Source organism: Crinia signifera, chromosome 7 (genome assembly GCF_055691185.1).
Source record: "Crinia signifera chromosome 7, ASM5569118v1, whole genome shotgun sequence".
NCBI lineage: Eukaryota > Metazoa > Chordata > Amphibia > Anura > Myobatrachidae > Crinia > Crinia signifera.
In genome coordinates, this window is record NC_139223.1 from 107,517,448 (window position 1) to 107,535,497 (window position 18,050).

At 39.5% G+C, this 18,050-nt stretch overlaps 37 non-coding genes and 1 pseudogene across 37 annotated transcripts; all 38 read right to left on the reverse strand.

Annotated features, from left to right (window-relative positions):
* Positions 1-4: 4 nt before the first annotated feature.
* Positions 5-123, reverse strand: LOC146023941 (5S ribosomal RNA). The gene has a single exon (XR_014453341.1). It is a non-coding gene; the product is annotated as a 5S ribosomal RNA (ribosomal RNA).
* Positions 124-468: 345 nt separating this feature from the next.
* On the reverse strand, positions 469-587 carry LOC146022822 (5S ribosomal RNA). The gene has a single exon (XR_014452263.1). It is a non-coding gene; the product is annotated as a 5S ribosomal RNA (ribosomal RNA).
* A 344-nt stretch (positions 588-931) lies between these two features.
* Positions 932-1,050, reverse strand: LOC146023956 (5S ribosomal RNA). The gene has a single exon (XR_014453355.1). It is a non-coding gene; the product is annotated as a 5S ribosomal RNA (ribosomal RNA).
* A 344-nt stretch (positions 1,051-1,394) lies between these two features.
* LOC146022754 (5S ribosomal RNA) lies at positions 1,395-1,513 on the reverse strand. Its single transcript, XR_014452196.1, has one exon. It is a non-coding gene; the product is annotated as a 5S ribosomal RNA (ribosomal RNA).
* Positions 1,514-1,858: 345 nt separating this feature from the next.
* On the reverse strand, positions 1,859-1,977 carry LOC146023612 (5S ribosomal RNA). Its single transcript, XR_014453023.1, has one exon. It is a non-coding gene; the product is annotated as a 5S ribosomal RNA (ribosomal RNA).
* A 344-nt stretch (positions 1,978-2,321) lies between these two features.
* Positions 2,322-2,440, reverse strand: LOC146022096 (5S ribosomal RNA). Its single transcript, XR_014451564.1, has one exon. It is a non-coding gene; the product is annotated as a 5S ribosomal RNA (ribosomal RNA).
* Positions 2,441-2,786: 346 nt separating this feature from the next.
* Positions 2,787-2,905, reverse strand: LOC146023714 (5S ribosomal RNA). The gene has a single exon (XR_014453122.1). It is a non-coding gene; the product is annotated as a 5S ribosomal RNA (ribosomal RNA).
* A 344-nt stretch (positions 2,906-3,249) lies between these two features.
* LOC146024586 (5S ribosomal RNA) lies at positions 3,250-3,368 on the reverse strand. The gene has a single exon (XR_014453958.1). It is a non-coding gene; the product is annotated as a 5S ribosomal RNA (ribosomal RNA).
* A 345-nt stretch (positions 3,369-3,713) lies between these two features.
* LOC146022411 (5S ribosomal RNA) lies at positions 3,714-3,832 on the reverse strand. Its single transcript, XR_014451869.1, has one exon. It is a non-coding gene; the product is annotated as a 5S ribosomal RNA (ribosomal RNA).
* Positions 3,833-4,176: 344 nt separating this feature from the next.
* LOC146024598 (5S ribosomal RNA) lies at positions 4,177-4,295 on the reverse strand. The gene has a single exon (XR_014453970.1). It is a non-coding gene; the product is annotated as a 5S ribosomal RNA (ribosomal RNA).
* A 345-nt stretch (positions 4,296-4,640) lies between these two features.
* LOC146025542 (5S ribosomal RNA) lies at positions 4,641-4,759 on the reverse strand. The gene has a single exon (XR_014454201.1). It is a non-coding gene; the product is annotated as a 5S ribosomal RNA (ribosomal RNA).
* Positions 4,760-5,104: 345 nt separating this feature from the next.
* On the reverse strand, positions 5,105-5,223 carry LOC146022412 (5S ribosomal RNA). Its single transcript, XR_014451870.1, has one exon. It is a non-coding gene; the product is annotated as a 5S ribosomal RNA (ribosomal RNA).
* Positions 5,224-5,567: 344 nt separating this feature from the next.
* LOC146025544 (5S ribosomal RNA) lies at positions 5,568-5,686 on the reverse strand. The gene has a single exon (XR_014454202.1). It is a non-coding gene; the product is annotated as a 5S ribosomal RNA (ribosomal RNA).
* Positions 5,687-6,031: 345 nt separating this feature from the next.
* Positions 6,032-6,150, reverse strand: LOC146024609 (5S ribosomal RNA). The gene has a single exon (XR_014453981.1). It is a non-coding gene; the product is annotated as a 5S ribosomal RNA (ribosomal RNA).
* Positions 6,151-6,495: 345 nt separating this feature from the next.
* Positions 6,496-6,614, reverse strand: LOC146024636 (5S ribosomal RNA). The gene has a single exon (XR_014454007.1). It is a non-coding gene; the product is annotated as a 5S ribosomal RNA (ribosomal RNA).
* Positions 6,615-7,518: 904 nt separating this feature from the next.
* On the reverse strand, positions 7,519-7,637 carry LOC146024620 (5S ribosomal RNA). The gene has a single exon (XR_014453992.1). It is a non-coding gene; the product is annotated as a 5S ribosomal RNA (ribosomal RNA).
* Positions 7,638-7,983: 346 nt separating this feature from the next.
* LOC146025142 (5S ribosomal RNA) lies at positions 7,984-8,092 on the reverse strand (annotated as a pseudogene).
* Positions 8,093-8,436: 344 nt separating this feature from the next.
* Positions 8,437-8,555, reverse strand: LOC146024632 (5S ribosomal RNA). The gene has a single exon (XR_014454003.1). It is a non-coding gene; the product is annotated as a 5S ribosomal RNA (ribosomal RNA).
* Positions 8,556-8,900: 345 nt separating this feature from the next.
* Positions 8,901-9,019, reverse strand: LOC146023042 (5S ribosomal RNA). Its single transcript, XR_014452473.1, has one exon. It is a non-coding gene; the product is annotated as a 5S ribosomal RNA (ribosomal RNA).
* A 344-nt stretch (positions 9,020-9,363) lies between these two features.
* LOC146024643 (5S ribosomal RNA) lies at positions 9,364-9,482 on the reverse strand. Its single transcript, XR_014454014.1, has one exon. It is a non-coding gene; the product is annotated as a 5S ribosomal RNA (ribosomal RNA).
* A 345-nt stretch (positions 9,483-9,827) lies between these two features.
* Positions 9,828-9,946, reverse strand: LOC146021732 (5S ribosomal RNA). The gene has a single exon (XR_014451209.1). It is a non-coding gene; the product is annotated as a 5S ribosomal RNA (ribosomal RNA).
* Positions 9,947-10,291: 345 nt separating this feature from the next.
* On the reverse strand, positions 10,292-10,410 carry LOC146022413 (5S ribosomal RNA). The gene has a single exon (XR_014451871.1). It is a non-coding gene; the product is annotated as a 5S ribosomal RNA (ribosomal RNA).
* A 344-nt stretch (positions 10,411-10,754) lies between these two features.
* LOC146025545 (5S ribosomal RNA) lies at positions 10,755-10,873 on the reverse strand. The gene has a single exon (XR_014454203.1). It is a non-coding gene; the product is annotated as a 5S ribosomal RNA (ribosomal RNA).
* A 345-nt stretch (positions 10,874-11,218) lies between these two features.
* Positions 11,219-11,337, reverse strand: LOC146022414 (5S ribosomal RNA). Its single transcript, XR_014451872.1, has one exon. It is a non-coding gene; the product is annotated as a 5S ribosomal RNA (ribosomal RNA).
* Positions 11,338-11,681: 344 nt separating this feature from the next.
* On the reverse strand, positions 11,682-11,800 carry LOC146024655 (5S ribosomal RNA). The gene has a single exon (XR_014454023.1). It is a non-coding gene; the product is annotated as a 5S ribosomal RNA (ribosomal RNA).
* A 345-nt stretch (positions 11,801-12,145) lies between these two features.
* On the reverse strand, positions 12,146-12,264 carry LOC146023043 (5S ribosomal RNA). Its single transcript, XR_014452474.1, has one exon. It is a non-coding gene; the product is annotated as a 5S ribosomal RNA (ribosomal RNA).
* Positions 12,265-12,608: 344 nt separating this feature from the next.
* Positions 12,609-12,727, reverse strand: LOC146024666 (5S ribosomal RNA). Its single transcript, XR_014454024.1, has one exon. It is a non-coding gene; the product is annotated as a 5S ribosomal RNA (ribosomal RNA).
* A 345-nt stretch (positions 12,728-13,072) lies between these two features.
* Positions 13,073-13,191, reverse strand: LOC146021733 (5S ribosomal RNA). Its single transcript, XR_014451210.1, has one exon. It is a non-coding gene; the product is annotated as a 5S ribosomal RNA (ribosomal RNA).
* Positions 13,192-13,536: 345 nt separating this feature from the next.
* On the reverse strand, positions 13,537-13,655 carry LOC146022415 (5S ribosomal RNA). Its single transcript, XR_014451873.1, has one exon. It is a non-coding gene; the product is annotated as a 5S ribosomal RNA (ribosomal RNA).
* A 344-nt stretch (positions 13,656-13,999) lies between these two features.
* LOC146025547 (5S ribosomal RNA) lies at positions 14,000-14,118 on the reverse strand. The gene has a single exon (XR_014454205.1). It is a non-coding gene; the product is annotated as a 5S ribosomal RNA (ribosomal RNA).
* A 345-nt stretch (positions 14,119-14,463) lies between these two features.
* On the reverse strand, positions 14,464-14,582 carry LOC146022416 (5S ribosomal RNA). Its single transcript, XR_014451874.1, has one exon. It is a non-coding gene; the product is annotated as a 5S ribosomal RNA (ribosomal RNA).
* Positions 14,583-14,926: 344 nt separating this feature from the next.
* On the reverse strand, positions 14,927-15,045 carry LOC146024678 (5S ribosomal RNA). Its single transcript, XR_014454025.1, has one exon. It is a non-coding gene; the product is annotated as a 5S ribosomal RNA (ribosomal RNA).
* A 345-nt stretch (positions 15,046-15,390) lies between these two features.
* On the reverse strand, positions 15,391-15,509 carry LOC146024690 (5S ribosomal RNA). Its single transcript, XR_014454026.1, has one exon. It is a non-coding gene; the product is annotated as a 5S ribosomal RNA (ribosomal RNA).
* A 345-nt stretch (positions 15,510-15,854) lies between these two features.
* LOC146024637 (5S ribosomal RNA) lies at positions 15,855-15,973 on the reverse strand. The gene has a single exon (XR_014454008.1). It is a non-coding gene; the product is annotated as a 5S ribosomal RNA (ribosomal RNA).
* Positions 15,974-16,319: 346 nt separating this feature from the next.
* Positions 16,320-16,438, reverse strand: LOC146024702 (5S ribosomal RNA). Its single transcript, XR_014454027.1, has one exon. It is a non-coding gene; the product is annotated as a 5S ribosomal RNA (ribosomal RNA).
* A 345-nt stretch (positions 16,439-16,783) lies between these two features.
* LOC146023319 (5S ribosomal RNA) lies at positions 16,784-16,902 on the reverse strand. The gene has a single exon (XR_014452741.1). It is a non-coding gene; the product is annotated as a 5S ribosomal RNA (ribosomal RNA).
* Positions 16,903-17,247: 345 nt separating this feature from the next.
* Positions 17,248-17,366, reverse strand: LOC146024714 (5S ribosomal RNA). Its single transcript, XR_014454029.1, has one exon. It is a non-coding gene; the product is annotated as a 5S ribosomal RNA (ribosomal RNA).
* A 345-nt stretch (positions 17,367-17,711) lies between these two features.
* On the reverse strand, positions 17,712-17,830 carry LOC146025514 (5S ribosomal RNA). The gene has a single exon (XR_014454175.1). It is a non-coding gene; the product is annotated as a 5S ribosomal RNA (ribosomal RNA).
* Positions 17,831-18,050: the final 220 nt, after the last annotated feature.

Sequence of the window (18,050 nt, forward strand, 5' to 3'; positions counted from 1 at the left end):
AAAAAACCTACAGCACCTGGTGTTCCCACGTGGTCTACCACCCAAGTACTAACCAGGCCCAACACTGCTTAGCTTCCAAGATCAGACGAGATTGGGCATATCCAATGTCGTATGGCTGTAGGTGAGATACAGGCACTTTTTTTCCCTCTTCTACTTCTATCACCAGGTAAGCTAATAAAAAAGTTTCATAACTGTTTTTGCTTACTGAAAAAAATCATGTGTTGGCAATGTAAAAAGACCTACAGGACATGATATTAGCAGGGGATCTTAAATTAAACTACTAAAGAGGCTCAACACTGTTTAGTTGCCAAAAGTAGTTGGAATAGGGCCTAAACAGTGTGGTAAGTCTTTAGGTGATGGCTATTGTGTATGTTTGACCTCTTCTAAATGTCTGTGCTGGCAATAAAAAGAAAAAGTTTCCAATTTAAATAGATAGAGAATAAAAACAATTTGCCAGTAATGTGAAAAAACCTACAGCACCAGGTGTTCCCATGTGGTCTCCCACCCAAGTACTAACCAGGCCCAACACTGCTTAGCTTCCAAGATCAGACGTGATTGGGCCTATCCAATGTGGTATGGCTGTAGGTGAGATACATGCTCTTTTTTGCCCTCTTCTCTTCTATCACCAGGTAAGCTAATAAAAAAGCTTCCTAACTGTTTTTGCTTACTGAAAAAAATCATGTGTTGGTAATGTAAAAAGACCTACAGGACATGATATTAGCAGGGGATCTTAAATTAAACTACTAAAGAGGCTCAACACTGTTTAGCTTCCAAAAGCAGTTGGAATTCGGCCTAAACAGTGTGGTAAGTCTTTAGGTGATGGCTATTGTGTCTGTTTGACCTCTTACAAATGTCTCTACAGGCAATAAAAAGAAAAAGTTTCCAATTTAAATAGCTAGAGAATAAAAACAATTTGCCAGTAATGTGAAAAAACCTACAGCACCTGGTGTTCCCATGTGGTCTCCCACCCAAGTACTAACCAGGCCCAACAATGCTTAGCTTCCAAGATCAGACAAGATTGGGCCTATCCAATGTGGTATGGCTGTAGGTGAGATACATGCTCTTTTTTGCCCTCTTCTCTTCTATCACCAGGTAAGCTAATAAAAAAGCTTCCTAACTGTTTTTGCTTACTGAAAAAAATCATGTGTTGGTAATGTAAAAAGACCTACAGGACATGATATTAGCAGGGGATCTTAAATTAAACTACTGAAGAGGCTCAACACTGTTTAGCTGCCAAAAGCAGTTGGAATTGGGCCTAAACAGTGTGGTAAGTCTTTAGGTGATGGCTATTGTGTCTGTTTGAGCTCTTACAAATGTCTCTACAGGCAATAAAAAGAAAAAGTTTCCAATTTAAATAGCTAGAGAATAAAAACAATTTGCCAGTAATGTGAAAAAACCTACAGCACCTGGTGTTCCCATGTGGTCTCCCACCCAAGTACTAACCAGGCCCAACACTGCTTAGCTTCCAAGATCAGACGAGATTTGGCATATCCAATGTGGTATGGCTGTAGGTGACATACAGGCACTTTTTTGCCCTCTTCTACTTCTATCACCAGGTAAGCTAATAAAAAAGTTTCGTAACTGTTTTTGCTTACTGAAAAAAATCATGTGTTGGCAATGTAAAAAGACCTACAGGACATGATATTAGCAGGGGATCTTAAATTAAACTACTAAAGAGGCTCAACACTGTTTAGCTGCCAAAAGCAGTTGGAATTGGGCCTAAACAGTGTGGTAAGTCTTTAGGTGATGGCTATTGTGTATGTTTGACCTCTTCTAAATGTCTGTGCTGGCAATAAAAAAAAAAAGTTTCCAATTTAAATAGATAGAGAATAAAAACAATTTGCCAGTAATGTGAAAAAACCTACAGCACCAGGTGTTCCCATGTGGTCTCCCACCCAAGTACTAACCAGGCCCAACACTGCTTAGCTTCCAAGATCAGACGAGATTGGGCCTATCCAATGTGGTATGGCTGTAGCTGAGATACATGCTCTTTTTTTCCCTCTTCTCTTCTATCACCAGGTAAGCTAATAAAAAAGCTTCCTAACTGTTTTTGCTTACTGAAAAAAATCATGTGTTGGTAATGTAAAAAGACCTACAGGACATGATATTAGCAGGGGATCTTAAATTAAACTACTAAAGAGGCTCAACACTGTTTAGCTGCCAAAAGCAGTTGGAATTGGGCCTAAACAGTGTGGTAAGTCTTTAGGTGATGGCTATTGTGTATGTTTGACCTCTTCTAAATGTCTGTGCTGGCAATAAAAAGAAAAAGTTTCCAATTTAAATAGATAGAGAATAAAAACAATTTGCCAGTAATGTGAAAAAACCTACAGCACCTGGTGTTCCCATGTGGTCTCCCACCCAAGTACTAACCAGGCCCAACACTGCTTAGCTTCCAAGATCAGACGAGATTGGGCCTATCCAATGTGGTATGGCTGTAGGTGAGATACATTCACTTTTTTGCCCTCTTCTACTTCTATCACCAGGTAAGCTAATAAAAAAGTTTCCTAACTGTTTTGGCTTAATGAAAAAAATCATGTTTTGGTAATGTAAAAAGACCTACAGGACATGATATTAGCAGGGGATCTTAAATTAAACTACTAAAGAGGCTCATACACTGTTTAGCTGCCAAAAGCAGTTGGAATTGGGCCTAAACAGTGTGGTAAGTCTTTAGGTGATGGCTATTGTGTCTGTTTAAACTCTTCCAAATGTCTGTACTGGCAATAGAAAGAAAAAGTTTCCAATTTAAATAGCTAGAGAATAAAAACAATTTGCCAGTAATGTGAAAAAACCTACAGCACCAGGTGTTCCCATGTGGTCTCCCACCCAAGTACTAACCAGGCCCAACACTGCTTAGCTTCCAAGATCAGACAAGATTGGGCCTATCCAATGTGGTATGGCTGTAGGTGAGATACATGCTCTTTTTTGCCCTCTTCTCTTCTATCACCAGGTAAGCTAATAAAAAAGCTTCCTAACTGTTTTTGCTTACTGAAAAAAATCATGTGTTGGTAATGTAAAAAGACCTACAGGACATGATATTAGCAGGGGATCTTAAATTAAACTACTAAAGAGGCTCAACACTGTTTAGCTGCCAAAAGCAGTTGGAATTGGGCCTAAACAGTGTGGTAAGTCTTTAGGTGATGGCTATTGTGTCTGTTTGAGCTCTTACAAATGTCTCTACAGGCAATAAAAAGAAAAAGTTTCCAATTTAAATAGCTAGAGAATAAAAACAATTTGCCAGTAATGTGAAAAAACCTACAGCACCTGGTGTTCCCATGTGGTCTCCCACCCAAGTACTAACCAGGCCCAACACTGCTTAGCTTCCAAGATCAGACGAGATTGGGCATATCCAATGTGGTATGGCTGTAGGTGACATACAGGCACTTTTTTGCCCTCTTCTACTTCTATCACCAGGTAAGCTAATAAAAAAGTTTCGTAACTGTTTTTGCTGACTGAAAAAAATCATGTGTTGGCAATGTAAAAAGACCTACAGGACATGATATTAGCAGGGGATCTTAAATTAAACTACTAAAGAGGCTCAACACTGTTTAGCTGCCAAAAGCAGTTGGAATTGGGCCTAAACAGTGTGGTAAGTCTTTAGGTGATGGCTATTGTGTATGTTTGACCTCTTCTAAATGTCTGTGCTGGCAATAAAAAGAAAAAGTTTCCAATTTAAATAGATAGAGAATAAAAACAATTTGCCAGTAATGTGAAAAAACCTACAGCACCAGGTGTTCCCATGTGGTCTCCCACCCAAGTACTAACCAGGCCCAACACTGCTTAGCTTCCAAGATCAGACGAGATTGGGCCTATCCAATGTGGTATGGCTGTAGGTAAGATACATGCTCTTTTTTGCCCTCTTCTCTTCTATCACCAGGTAAGCTAAAAAAAAAGCTTCCTAACTGTTTTTGCTTACTGAAAAAAATCATGTGTTGGTAATGTAAAAAGACCTACAGGACATGATATTAGCAGGGGATCTTAAATTAAACTACTAAAGAGGCTCAACACTGTTTAGCTGCCAAAAGCAGTTGGAATTGGGCCTAAACAGTGTGGTAAGTCTTTAGGTGATGGCTATTGTGTCTGTTTGACCTCTTACAAATGTCTCTACAGGCAATAAAAAGAAAAAGTTTCCAATTTAAATAGCTAGAGAATAAAAACAATTTGCCAGTAATGTGAAAAAACCTACAGCACCTGGTGTTCCCATGTGGTCTCCCACCCAAGTACTAACCAGGCCCAACACTGCTTAGCTTCCAAGATCAGACGAGATTGGGCATATCCAATGTGGTATGGCTGTAGGTGAGATACAGGCACTTTTTTGCCCTCTTCTACTTCTATCACCAGGTAAGCTAATAAAAAAGTTTTGTAACTGTTTTTGCTTACTGAAAAAAATCATGTGTTGGCAATGTAAAAAGACCTACAGGACATGATATTAGCAGGGGATCTTAAATTAAACTACTAAAGAGGCTCAACACTGTTTAGCTGCCAAAAGCAGTTGGAATTGGGCCTAAACAGTGTGGTAAGTCTTTAGGTGATGGCTATTGTGTCTGTTTGACCTCTTACAAATGTCTCTACAGGCAATAAAAAGAAAAAGTTTCCAATTTAAATAGCTAGAGAATAAAAACAATTTGCCAGTAATGTGAAAAAACCTACAGCACCTGGTGTTCCCACGTGGTCTCCCACCCAAGTACTAACCAGGCCCGACACTGCTTAGCTTCCAAGATCAGACGAGATTGGGCATATCCAATGTGGTATGGCTGTAGGTGAGATACAGGCACTTTTTTGCCCTCTTCTACTTCTATCACCAGGTAAGCTAATAAAAAAGTTTCATAACTGTTTTTGCTTACTGAAAAAAATCATGTGTTGGCAATGTAAAAAGACCTACAGGACATGATATTAGCAGGGGATCTTAAATTAAACTACTAAAGAGGCTCAACACTGTTTAGTTGCAAAAAGCAGTTGGAATTGGGCCTAAACAGTGTGGTAAGTCTTTAGGTGATGGCTATTGTGTATGTTTGACCTCTTCTAAATGTCTGTGCTGGCAATAAAAAGAAAAAGTTTCCAATTTAAATAGATAGAGAATAAAAACAATTTGCCAGTAATGTGAAAAAACCTACAGCACCAGGTGTTCCCATGTGGTCTCCCACCCAAGTACTAACCAGGCCCAACACTGCTTAGCTTCCAAGATCAGACGAGATTGGGCCTATCCAATGTGGTATGGCTGTAGGTGAGATACATGCTCTTTTTTGCCCTCTTCTCTTCTATCACCAGGTAAGCTAATAAAAAAGCTTCCTAACTGTTTTTGCTTACTGAAAAAAATCATGTGTTGGTAATGTAAAAAGACCTACAGGACATGATATTAGCAGGGGATCTTAAATTAAACTACTAAAGAGGCTCAACACTGTTTAGCTGCCAAAAGCAGTTGGAATTGGGCCTAAACAGTGTGGTAAGTCTTTAGGTGATGGCTATTGTGTCTGTTTGACCTCTTACAAATGTCTCTACAGGCAATAAAAAGAAAAAGTTTCCAATTTAAATAGCTAGAGAATAAAAACAATTTGCCAGTAATGTGAAAAAACCTACAGCACCTGGTGTTCCCACGTGGTCTCCCACCCAAGTACTAACCAGGCCCGACACTGCTTAGCTTCCAAGATCAGACGAGATTGGGCATATCCAATGTGGTATGGCTGTAGGTGAGATACAGGCACTTTTTTGCCCTCTTCTACTTCTATCACCAGGTAAGCTAATAAAAAAGTTTCATAACTGTTTTTGCTTACTGAAAAAAATCATGTGTTGGCAATGTAAAAAGACCTACAGGACATGATATTAGCAGGGGATCTTAAATTAAACTACTAAAGAGGCTCAACACTGTTTAGTTGCAAAAAGCAGTTGGAATTGGGCCTAAACAGTGTGGTAAGTCTTTAGGTGATGGCTATTGTGTATGTTTGACCTCTTCTAAATGTCTGTGCTGGCAATAAAAAGAAAAAGTTTCCAATTTAAATAGCTAGAGAATAAAAACAATTTGCCAGTAATGTGAAAAAACCTACAGCACCTGGTGTTCCCATGTGGTCTCCCACCCAAGTACTAACCAGGCCCAACACTGCTTAGCTTCCAAGATCAGACGAGATTGGGCATATCCAATGTGGTATGGCTGTAGGTGAGATACAGGCACTTTTTTGCCCTCTTCTACTTCTATCACCAGGTAAGCTAATAAAAAAGTTTCCTAACTGTTTTTGCTTACTGAAAAAAATCATTTGTTGGCAATGTAAAAAGACCTACAGGACATGATATTAGCAGGGGATCTTAAATTAAACTACTAAAGAGGCTCAACACTGTTTAGCTGCCAAAAGCAGTTGGAATTGGGCCTAAACAGTGTGGTAAGTCTTTAGGTGATGGCTATTGTGTATGTTTGACCTCTTCTAAATGTCTGTGCTGGCAATAAAAAGAAAAAGTTTCCAATTTAAATAGATAGAGAATAAAAACAATTTGCCAGTAATGTGAAAAAACCTACAGCACCTGGTGTTCCCATGTGGTCTCCCACCCAAGTACTAACCAGGCCCAACACTGCTTAGCTTCCAAGATGAGACGAGATTGGGCCTATCCAATGTGGTATGGCTGTAGGTGAGATACATGCACTTTTTTGCCCTCTTCTACTTCTATCACCAGGTAAGCTAATAAAAAAGTTGGTACTTATGTAGTATCTGGGCTGCCGATTTAGAAATCGGATCGGATCGCATCGCATCGTATCGCATCGCATGCGACCAAATCGTATGCGATGCGATGGTCAAGATTTTTCCATAGGATTCAATGTTAAAATGGTCTGAGTCCATTTTAACATAGAATTCAATGGGAAAAAGGGGTCCTTTTCCTTTCCCCACTATCCAAGTGGGCATGGAGTTGGATATAAACCTGTGGCGAGCGTAGCGAGCCACCGAGCCCGAAGCGTGGCGAGCGTAGCGAGCCCCGCGAGGGGACACAGAATACTTTTTAAGAAATATGCGTCCCCTCGCGGGGCTCGCTTCGCTCACCACGCTTCGGGCTCGGTGGCTCGCTGCGCTCGCCACGCTATATAGAATCAACTCTATGCCCACTTGGATAGTGGGGAAATGAACAGGACCTTCTTAACATTGAATCCTATGCAAAATCGTATCGAATCGCATCGCATCGCATCTGATTGTATGCCTTAAGGTAAGGCATACAATCACAAAATCGGCAGCCCAGATACTACATAAGTACCAAAAAGTTTCCTAACTGTTTTGGCTTAATGAAAAAAATCATGTTTTGGATGTAAAAAGACCTACAGGACATGATATTAGCAGGGGATCTTAAATGAAACTACTAAAGAGGCTCATACACTGTTAAGCTGCCAAAAGCAGTTGGAATTGGGCCTAAACAGTGTGGTAAGTCTTTAGGTGATGGCTATTGTGTCTGTTTGACCTCTTACAAATGTCTCTACAGGCAATAAAAAGAAAAAGTTTCCAATTTAAATAGCTAGAGAATAAAAACAATTTGCCAGTAATGTGAAAAAACCTACAGCACCTGGTGTTCCCATGTGGTCTCCCACCCAAGTACTAACCAGGCCCAACACTGCTTAGCTTCCAAGATCAGACGAGATTGGGCATATCCAATGTGGTATGGCTGTAGGTGAGATACAGGCACTTTTTTGCCCTCTTCTACTTCTATCACCAGGTAAGCTAATAAAAAAGTTTCCTAACTGTTTTGGCTTAATGAAAAAAATCATGTTTTGGTAATGTAAAAAGACCTACAGGACATGATATTAGCAGGGGATCTTAAATTAAACTACTAAAGAGGCTCATACACTGTTTAGCTGCCAAAAGCAGTTGGAATTGGGCCTAAACAGTGTGGTAAGTCTTTAGGTGATGGCTATTGTGTCTGTTTAAACTCTTCCAAATGTCTGTACTGGCAATAGAAAGAAAAAGTTTCCAATTTAAATAGCTAGAGAATAAAAACAATTTGCCAGTAATGTGAAAAAACCTACAGCACCAGGTGTTCCCATGTGGTCTCCCACCCAAGTACTAACCAGGCCCAACACTGCTTAGCTTCCAAGATCGGGCCTATCCAATGTGGTATGGCTGTAGGTGAGATACATGCTCTTTTTTGCCCTCTTCTCTTCTATCACCAGGTAAGCTAATAAAAAAGCTTCCTAACTGTTTTTGCTTACTGAAAAAAATCATGTGTTGGTAATGTAAAAAGACCTACAGGACATGATATTAGCAGGGGATCTTAAATTAAACTACTAAAGAGGCTCAACACTGTTTAGCTGCCAAAAGCAGTTGGAATTGGGCCTAAACAGTGTGGTAAGTCTTTAGGTGATGGCTATTGTGTCTGTTTGAGCTCTTACAAATGTCTCTACAGGCAATAAAAAGAAAAAGTTTCCAATTTAAATAGCTAGAGAATAAAAACAATTTGCCAGTAATGTGAAAAAACCTACAGCACCTGGTGTTCCCATGTGGTCTCCCACCCAAGTACTAACCAGGCCCAACACTGCTTAGCTTCCAAGATCAGACGAGATTGGGCATATCCAATGTGGTATGGCTGTAGGTGACATACAAGCACTTTTTTGCCCTCTTCTACTTCTATCACCAGGTAAGCTAATAAAAAAGTTTCGTAACTGTTTTTGCTGACTGAAAAAAATCATGTGTTGGCAATGTAAAAAGACCTACAGGACATGATATTAGCAGGGGATCTTAAATTAAACTACTAAAGAGGCTCAACACTGTTTAGCTGCCAAAAGCAGTTGGAATTGGGCCTAAACAGTGTGGTAAGTCTTTAGGTGATGGCTATTGTGTATGTTTGACTTCTTCTAAATGTCTGTGCTGGCAATAAAAAGAAAAAGTTTCCAATTTAAATAGATAGAGAATAAAAACAATTTGCCAGTAATGTGAAAAAACCTACAGCACCAGGTGTTCCCATGTGGTCTCCCACCCAAGTACTAACCAGGCCCAACACTGCTTAGCTTCCAAGATCAGACGAGATTGGGCCTATCCAATGTGGTATGGCTGCAGGTAAGATACATGCTCTTTTTTGCCCTCTTCTCTTCTATCACCAGGTAAGCTAAAAAAAAAGCTTCCTAACTGTTTTTGCTTACTGAAAAAAATCATGTGTTGGTAATGTAAAAAGACCTACAGGACATGATTTTAGCAGGGGATCTTAAATTAAACTACTAAAGAGGCTCAACACTGTTTAGCTGCCAAAAGCAGTTGGAATTGGGCCTAAACAGTGTGGTAAGTCTTTAGGTGATGGCTATTGTGTCTGTTTGACCTCTTACAAATGTCTCTACAGGCAATAAAAAGAAAAAGTTTCCAATTTAAATAGCTAGAGAATAAAAACAATTTGCCAGTAATGTGAAAAAACCTACAGCACCTGGTGTTCCCATGTGGTCTCCCACCCAAGTACTAACCAGGCCCAACACTGCTTAGCTTCCAAGATCAGACGAGATTGGGCATATCCAATGTGGTATGGCTGTAGGTGAGATACAGGCACTTTTTTGCCCTCTTCTTCTTCTATCACCAGGTAAGCTAATAAAAAAGTTTTGTAACTGTTTTTGCTTACTGAAAAAAATCATGTGTTGGCAATGTAAAAAGACCTACAGGACATGATATTAGCAGGGGATCTTAAATTAAACTACTAAAGAGGCTCAACACTGTTTAGCTGCCAAAAGCAGTTGGAATTGGGCCTAAACAGTGTGGTAAGTCTTTAGGTGATGGCTATTGTGTCTGTTTGACCTCTTACAAATGTCTCTACAGGCAATAAAAAGAAAAAGTTTCCAATTTAAATAGCTAGAGAATAAAAACAATTTGCCAGTAATGTGAAAAAACCTACAGCACCTGGTGTTCCCACGTGGTCTCCCACCCAAGTACTAACCAGGCCCGACACTGCTTAGCTTCCAAGATCATACGAGATTGGGCATATCCAATGTGGTATGGCTGTAGGTGAGATACAGGCACTTTTTTGCCCTCTTCTACTTCTATCACCAGGTAAGCTAATAAAAAAGTTTCATAACTGTTTTTGCTTACTGAAAAAAATCATGTGTTGGCAATGTAAAAAGACCTACAGGACATGATATTAGCAGGGGATCTTAAATTAAACTACTAAAGAGGCTCAACACTGTTTAGTTGCAAAAAGCAGTTGGAATTGGGCCTAAACAGTGTGGTAAGTCTTTAGGTGATGGCTATTGTGTATGTTTGACCTCTTCTAAATGTCTGTGCTGGCAATAAAAAGAAAAAGTTTCCAATTTAAATAGATAGAGAATAAAAACAATTTGCCAGTAATGTGAAAAAACCTACAGCACCAGGTGTTCCCATGTGGTCTCCCACCCAAGTACTAACCAGGCCCAACACTGCTTAGCTTCCAAGATCAGACGAGATTGGGCCTATCCAATGTGGTATGGCTGTAGGTGAGATACATGCTCTTTTTTGCCCTCTTCTCTTCTATCACCAGGTAAGCTAATAAAAAAGCTTCCTAACTGTTTTTGCTTACTGAAAAAAATCATGTGTTGGTAATGTAAAAAGACCTACAGGACATGATATTAGCAGGGGATCTTAAATTAAACTACTAAAGAGGCTCAACACTGTTTAGCTGCCAAAAGCAGTTGGAATTGGGCCTAAACAGTGTGGTAAGTCTTTAGGTGATGGCTATTGTGTCTGTTTGACCTCTTACAAATGTCTCTACAGGCAATAAAAAGAAAAAGTTTCCAATTTAAATAGCTAGAGAATAAAAACAATTTGCCAGTAATGTGAAAAAACCTACAGCACCTGGTGTTCCCACGTGGTCTCCCACCCAAGTACTAACCAGGCCCGACACTGCTTAGCTTCCAAGATCAGACGAGATTGGGCATATCCAATGTGGTATGGCTGTAGGTGAGATACAGGCACTTTTTTGCCCTCTTCTACTTCTATCACCAGGTAAGCTAATAAAAAAGTTTCATAACTGTTTTTGCTTACTGAAAAAAATCATGTGTTGGCAATGTAAAAAGACCTACAGGACATGATATTAGCAGGGGATCTTAAATTAAACTACTAAAGAGGCTCAACACTGTTTAGTTGCAAAAAGCAGTTGGAATTGGGCCTAAACAGTGTGGTAAGTCTTTAGGTGATGGCTATTGTGTATGTTTGACCTCTTCTAAATGTCTGTGCTGGCAATAAAAAGAAAAAGTTTCCAATTTAAATAGATAGAGAATAAAAACAATTTGCCAGTAATGTGAAAAAACCTACAGCACCAGGTGTTCCCATGTGGTCTCCCACCCAAGTACTAACCAGGCCCAACACTGCTTAGCTTCCAAGATCAGACGAGATTGGGCCTATCCAATGTGGTATGGCTGTAGGTGAGATACATGCTCTTTTTTGCCCTCTTCTCTTCTATCACCAGGTAAGCTAATAAAAAAGTTTCGTAACTGTTTCTGCTTACTGAAAAAAATCATGTGTTGGTAATGTAAAAAGACCTACAGGACATGATATTAGCAGGGGATCTTAAATTAAACTACTAAAGAGGCTCAACACTGTTTAGCTGCCAAAAGCAGTTGGAATTGGGCCTAAACAGTGTGGTAAGTCTTTAGGTGATGGCTATTGTGTCTGTTTGAGCTCTTACAAATGTCTCTACAGGCAATAAAAAGAAAAAGTTTCCAATTTAAATAGCTAGAGAATAAAAACAATTTGCCAGTAATGTGAAAAAACCTACAGCACCTGGTGTTCCCATGTGGTCTCCCACCCAAGTACTAACCAGGCCCAACACTGCTTAGCTTCCAAGATCAGACGAGATTGGGCATATCCAATGTGGTATGGCTGTAGGTGACATACAGGCACTTTTTTGCCCTCTTCTACTTCTATCACCAGGTAAGCTAATAAAAAAGTTTCGTAACTGTTTTTGCTGACTGAAAAAAATCATGTGTTGGCAATGTAAAAAGACCTACAGGACATGATATTAGCAGGGGATCTTAAATTAAACTACTAAAGAGGCTCAACACTGTTTAGCTGCCAAAAGCAGTTGGAATTGGGCCTAAACAGTGTGGTAAGTCTTTAGGTGATGGCTATTGTGTATGTTTGACCTCTTCTAAATGTCTGTGCTGGCAATAAAAAGAAAAAGTTTCCAATTTAAATAGATAGAGAATAAAAACAATTTGCCAGTAATGTGAAAAAACCTACAGCACCAGGTGTTCCCATGTGGTCTCCCACCCAAGTACTAACCAGGCCCAACACTGCTTAGCTTCCAAGATCAGACGAGATTGGGCCTATCCAATGTGGTATGGCTGCAGGTAAGATACATGCTCTTTTTTGCCCTCTTCTCTTCTATCACCAGGTAAGCTAAAAAAAAAGCTTCCTAACTGTTTTTGCTTACTGAAAAAAATCATGTGTTGGTAATGTAAAAAGACCTACAGGACATGATTTTAGCAGGGGATCTTAAATTAAACTACTAAAGAGGCTCAACACTGTTTAGCTGCCAAAAGCAGTTGGAATTGGGCCTAAACAGTGTGGTAAGTCTTTAGGTGATGGCTATTGTGTCTGTTTGACCTCTTACAAATGTCTCTACAGGCAATAAAAAGAAAAAGTTTCCAATTTAAATAGCTAGAGAATAAAAACAATTTGCCAGTAATGTGAAAAAACCTACAGCACCTGGTGTTCCCATGTGGTCTCCCACCCAAGTACTAACCAGGCCCAACACTGCTTAGCTTCCAAGATCAGACGAGATTGGGCATATCCAATGTGGTATGGCTGTAGGTGAGATACAGGCACTTTTTTGCCCTCTTCTTCTTCTATCACCAGGTAAGCTAATAAAAAAGTTTTGTAACTGTTTTTGCTTACTGAAAAAAATCATGTGTTGGCAATGTAAAAAGACCTACAGGACATGATATTAGCAGGGGATCTTAAATTAAACTACTAAAGAGGCTCAACACTGTTTAGCTGCCAAAAGCAGTTGGAATTGGGCCTAAACAGTGTGGTAAGTCTTTAGGTGATGGCTATTGTGTCTGTTTGACCTCTTACAAATGTCTCTACAGGCAATAAAAAGAAAAAGTTTCCAATTTAAATAGCTAGAGAATAAAAACAATTTGCCAGTAATGTGAAAAAACCTACAGCACCTGGTGTTCCCACGTGGTCTCCCACCCAAGTACTAACCAGGCCCGACACTGCTTAGCTTCCAAGATCATACGAGATTGGGCATATCCAATGTGGTATGGCTGTAGGTGAGATACAGGCACTTTTTTGCCCTCTTCTACTTCTATCACCAGGTAAGCTAATAAAAAAGTTTCATAACTGTTTTTGCTTACTGAAAAAAATCATGTGTTGGCAATGTAAAAAGACCTACAGGACATGATATTAGCAGGGGATCTTAAATTAAACTACTAAAGAGGCTCAACACTGTTTAGTTGCAAAAAGCAGTTGGAATTGGGCCTAAACAGTGTGGTAAGTCTTTAGGTGATGGCTATTGTGTATGTTTGACCTCTTCTAAATGTCTGTGCTGGCAATAAAAAGAAAAAGTTTCCAATTTAAATAGATAGAGAATAAAAACAATTTGCCAGTAATGTGAAAAAACCTACAGCACCAGGTGTTCCCATGTGGTCTCCCACCCAAGTACTAACCAGGCCCAACACTGCTTAGCTTCCAAGATCAGACGAGATTGGGCCTATCCAATGTGGTATGGCTGTAGGTGAGATACATGCTCTTTTTTGCCCTCTTCTCTTCTATCACCAGGTAAGCTAATAAAAAAGCTTCCTAACTGTTTTTGCTTACTGAAAAAAATCATGTGTTGGTAATGTAAAAAGACCTACAGGACATGATATTAGCAGGGGATCTTAAATTAAACTACTAAAGAGGCTCAACACTGTTTAGCTGCCAAAAGCAGTTGGAATTGGGCCTAAACAGTGTGGTAAGTCTTTAGGTGATGGCTATTGTGTCTGTTTGACCTCTTACAAATGTCTCTACAGGCAATAAAAAGAAAAAGTTTCCAATTTAAATAGCTAGAGAATAAAAACAATTTGCCAGTAATGTGAAAAAACCTACAGCACCTGGTGTTCCCACGTGGTCTCCCACCCAAGTACTAACCAGGCCCGACACTGCTTAGCTTCCAAGATCAGACGAGATTGGGCATATCCAATGTGGTATGGCTGTAGGTGAGATACAGGCACTTTTTTGCCCTCTTCTACTTCTATCACCAGGTAAGCTAATAAAAAAGTTTCATAACTGTTTTTGCTTACTGAAAAAAATCATGTGTTGGCAATGTAAAAAGACCTACAGGACATGATATTAGCAGGGGATCTTAAATTAAACTACTAAAGAGGCTCAACACTGTTTAGTTGCAAAAAGCAGTTGGAATTGGGCCTAAACAGTGTGGTAAGTCTTTAGGTGATGGCTATTGTGTATGTTTGACCTCTTCTAAATGTCTGTGCTGGCAATAAAAAGAAAAAGTTTCCAATTTAAATAGATAGAGAATAAAAACAATTTGCCAGTAATGTGAAAAAACCTACAGCACCAGGTGTTCCCATGTGGTCTCCCACCCAAGTACTAACCAGGCCCAACACTGCTTAGCTTCCAAGATCAGACGAGATTGGGCCTATCCAATGTGGTATGGCTGTAGGTGAGATACATGCTCTTTTTTGCCCTCTTCTCTTCTATCACCAGGTAAGCTAATAAAAAAGCTTCCTAACTGTTTTTGCTTACTGAAAAAAATCATGTGTTGGTAATGTAAAAAGACCTACAGGACATGATATTAGCAGGGGATCTTAAATTAAACTACTAAAGAGGCTCAACACTGTTTAGCTGCCAAAAGCAGTTGGAATTGGGCCTAAACAGTGTGGTAAGTCTTTAGGTGATGGCTATTGTGTCTGTTTGACCTCTTACAAATGTCTCTACAGGCAATAAAAAGAAAAAGTTTCCAATTTAAATAGCTAGAGAATAAAAACAATTTGCCAGTAATGTGAAAAAACCTACAGCACCTGGTGTTCCCATGTGGTCTCCCACCCAAGTACTAACCAGGCCCAACACTGCTTAGCTTCCAAGATCAGACGAGATTGGGCATATCCAATGTGGTATGGCTGTAGGTGAGATACAGGCACTTTTTTGCCCTCTTCTACTTCTATCACCAGGTAAGCTAATAAAAAAGTTTCCTAACTGTTTTTGCTTACTGAAAAAAATCATTTGTTGGCAATGTAAAAAGACCTACAGGACATGATATTAGCAGGGGATCTTAAATTAAACTACTAAAGAGGCTCAACACTGTTTAGCTGCCAAAAGCAGTTGGAATTGGGCCTAAACAGTGTGGTAAGTCTTTAGGTGATGGCTATTGTGTCTGTTTGACCTCTTACAAATGTCTCTACAGGCAATAAAAAGAAAAAGTTTCCAATTTAAATAGCTAGAGAATAAAAACAATTTGCCAGTAATGTGAAAAAACCTACAGCACCTGGTGTTCCCATGTGGTCTCCCACCCAAGTACTAACCAGGCCCAACACTGCTTAGCTTCCAAGATCAGACGAGATTGGGCATATCCAATGTGGTATGGCTGTAGGTGAGATACAGGCACTTTTTTGCCCTCTTCTACTTCTATCACCAGGTAAGCTAATAAAAAAGTTCCGTAACTGTTTTTGCTTACTGAAAAAAATCATGTGTTGGCAATGTAAAAAGACCTACAGGACATGATATTAGCAGGGGATCTTAAATTAAACTACTAAAGAGGCTCAACACTGTTTAGCTGCCAAAAGCAGTTGGAATTGGGCCTAAACAGTGTGGTAAGTCTTTAGGTGATGGCTATTGTGTATGTTTGACCTCTTCTAAATGTCTGTGCTGGCAATAAAAAGAAAAAGTTTCCAATTTAAATAGATAGAGAATAAAAACAATTTGCCAGTAATGTGAAAAAACCTACAGCACCTGGTGTTCCCATGTGGTCTCCCACCCAAGTACTAACCAGGCCCAACACTGCTTAGCTTCCAAGATGAGACGAGATTGGGCCTATCCAATGTGGTATGGCTGTAGGTGAGATACATGCACTTTTTTGCCCTCTTCTACTTCTATCACCAGGTAAGCTAATAAAAAAGTTTCCTAACTGTTTTGGCTTAATGAAAAAAATCATGTTTTGGTAATGTAAAAAGACCTACAGGACATGATATTAGCAGGGGATCTTAAATGAAACTACTAAAGAGGCTCATACACTGTTAAGCTGCCAAAAGCAGTTGGAATTGGGCCTAAACAGTGTGGTAAGTCTTTAGGTGATGGCTATTGTGTCTGTTTGACCTCTTACAAATGTCTCTACAGGCAATAAAAAGAAAAAGTTTCCAATTTAAATAGCTAGAGAATAAAAACAATTTGCCAGTAATGTGAAAAAACCTACAGCACCTGGTGTTCCCATGTGGTCTCCCACCCAAGTACTAACCAGGCCCAACACTGCTTAGCTTCCAAGATCAGACGAGATTGGGCATATCCAATGTGGTATGGCTGTAGGTGAGATACAGGCACTTTTTTGCCCTCTTCTACTTCTATCACCAGGTAAGCTAAGAAAAAAGTTCCGTAACTGTTTTTGCTTACTGAAAAAAATCATGTGTTGGCAATGTAAAAAGACCTACAGGACATGATATTAGCAGGGGATCTTAAATTAAACTACTAAAGAGGCTCAACACTGTTTAGCTGCCAAAAGCAGTTGGAATTGGGCCTAAACAGTGTGGTAAGTCTTTAGGTGATGGCTATTGTGTATGTTTGACCTCTTCTAAATGTCTGTGCTGGCAATAAAAAGAAAAAGTTTCCAATTTAAATAGATAGAGAATAAAAACAATTTGCCAGTAATGTGAAAAAACCTACAGCAACTGGTGTTCCCATGTGGTCTCCCACCCAAGTACTAACCAGGCCCAACACTGCTTAGCTTCCAAGATCAGACGAGATTGGGCATATCCAATGTGGTATGGCTGTAGGTGAGATAAAGGCACTTTTTTGCCCTCTTCTACTTCTATCACCAGGTAAGCTAATAAAAAAGTTTCCTAACTGTTTTTGCTTACTGAAAAAAATCATTTGTTGGCAATGTAAAAAGACCTACAGGACATGATATTAGCAGGGGATCTTAAATTAAACTACTAAAGAGGCTCAACACTGTTTAGCTGCCAAAAGCAGTTGGAATTGGGCCTAAACAGTGTGGTAAGTCTTTAGGTGATGGCTATTGTGTCTGTTTGACCTCTTACAAATGTCTCTACAGGCAATAAAAAGAAAAAGTTTCCAATTTAAATAGCTAGAGAATAAAAACAATTTGCCAGTAATGTGAAAAAACCTACAGCACCTGGTGTTCCCATGTGGTCTCCCACCCAAGTACTAACCAGGCCCAACACTGCTTAGCTTCCAAGATCAGACGAGATTGGGCATATCCAATGTGGTATGGCTGTAGGTGAGATACAGGCACTTTTTTGCCCTCTTCTACTTCTATCACCAGGTAAGCTAATAAAAAAGTTTTGTAACTGTTTTTGCTTACTGAAAAAAATCATGTGTTGGCAATGTAAAAAGACCTACAGGACATGATATTAGCAGGGGATCTTAAATTAAACTACTAAAGAGGCTCAACACTGTTTAGCTGCCAAAAGCAGTTGGAATTGGGCCTAAACAGTGTGGTAAGTCTTTAGGTGATGGCTATTGTGTCTGTTTGACCTCTTACAAATGTCTCTACAGGCAATAAAAAGAAAAAGTTTCCAATTTAAATAGCTAGAGAATAAAAACAATTTGCCAGTAATGTGAAAAAACCTACAGCACCTGGTGTTCCCACGTGGTCTCCCACCCAAGTACTAACCAGGCCCCACACTGCTTAGCTTCCAAGATCAGATGAGATTGGGCATATCCAATGTGGTATGGCTGTAGGTGAGATACAGGCACTTTTTTGCCCTCTTCTACTTCTATCACCAGGTAAGCTAATAAAAAAGTTTCATAACTGTTTTTGCTTACTGAAAAAAATCATGTGTTGGCAATGTAAAAAGACCTACAGGACATGATATTAGCAGGGGATCTTAAATTAAACTACTAAAGAGGCTCAACACTGTTTAGTTGCAAAAAGCAGTTGGAATTGGGCCTAAACAGTGTGGT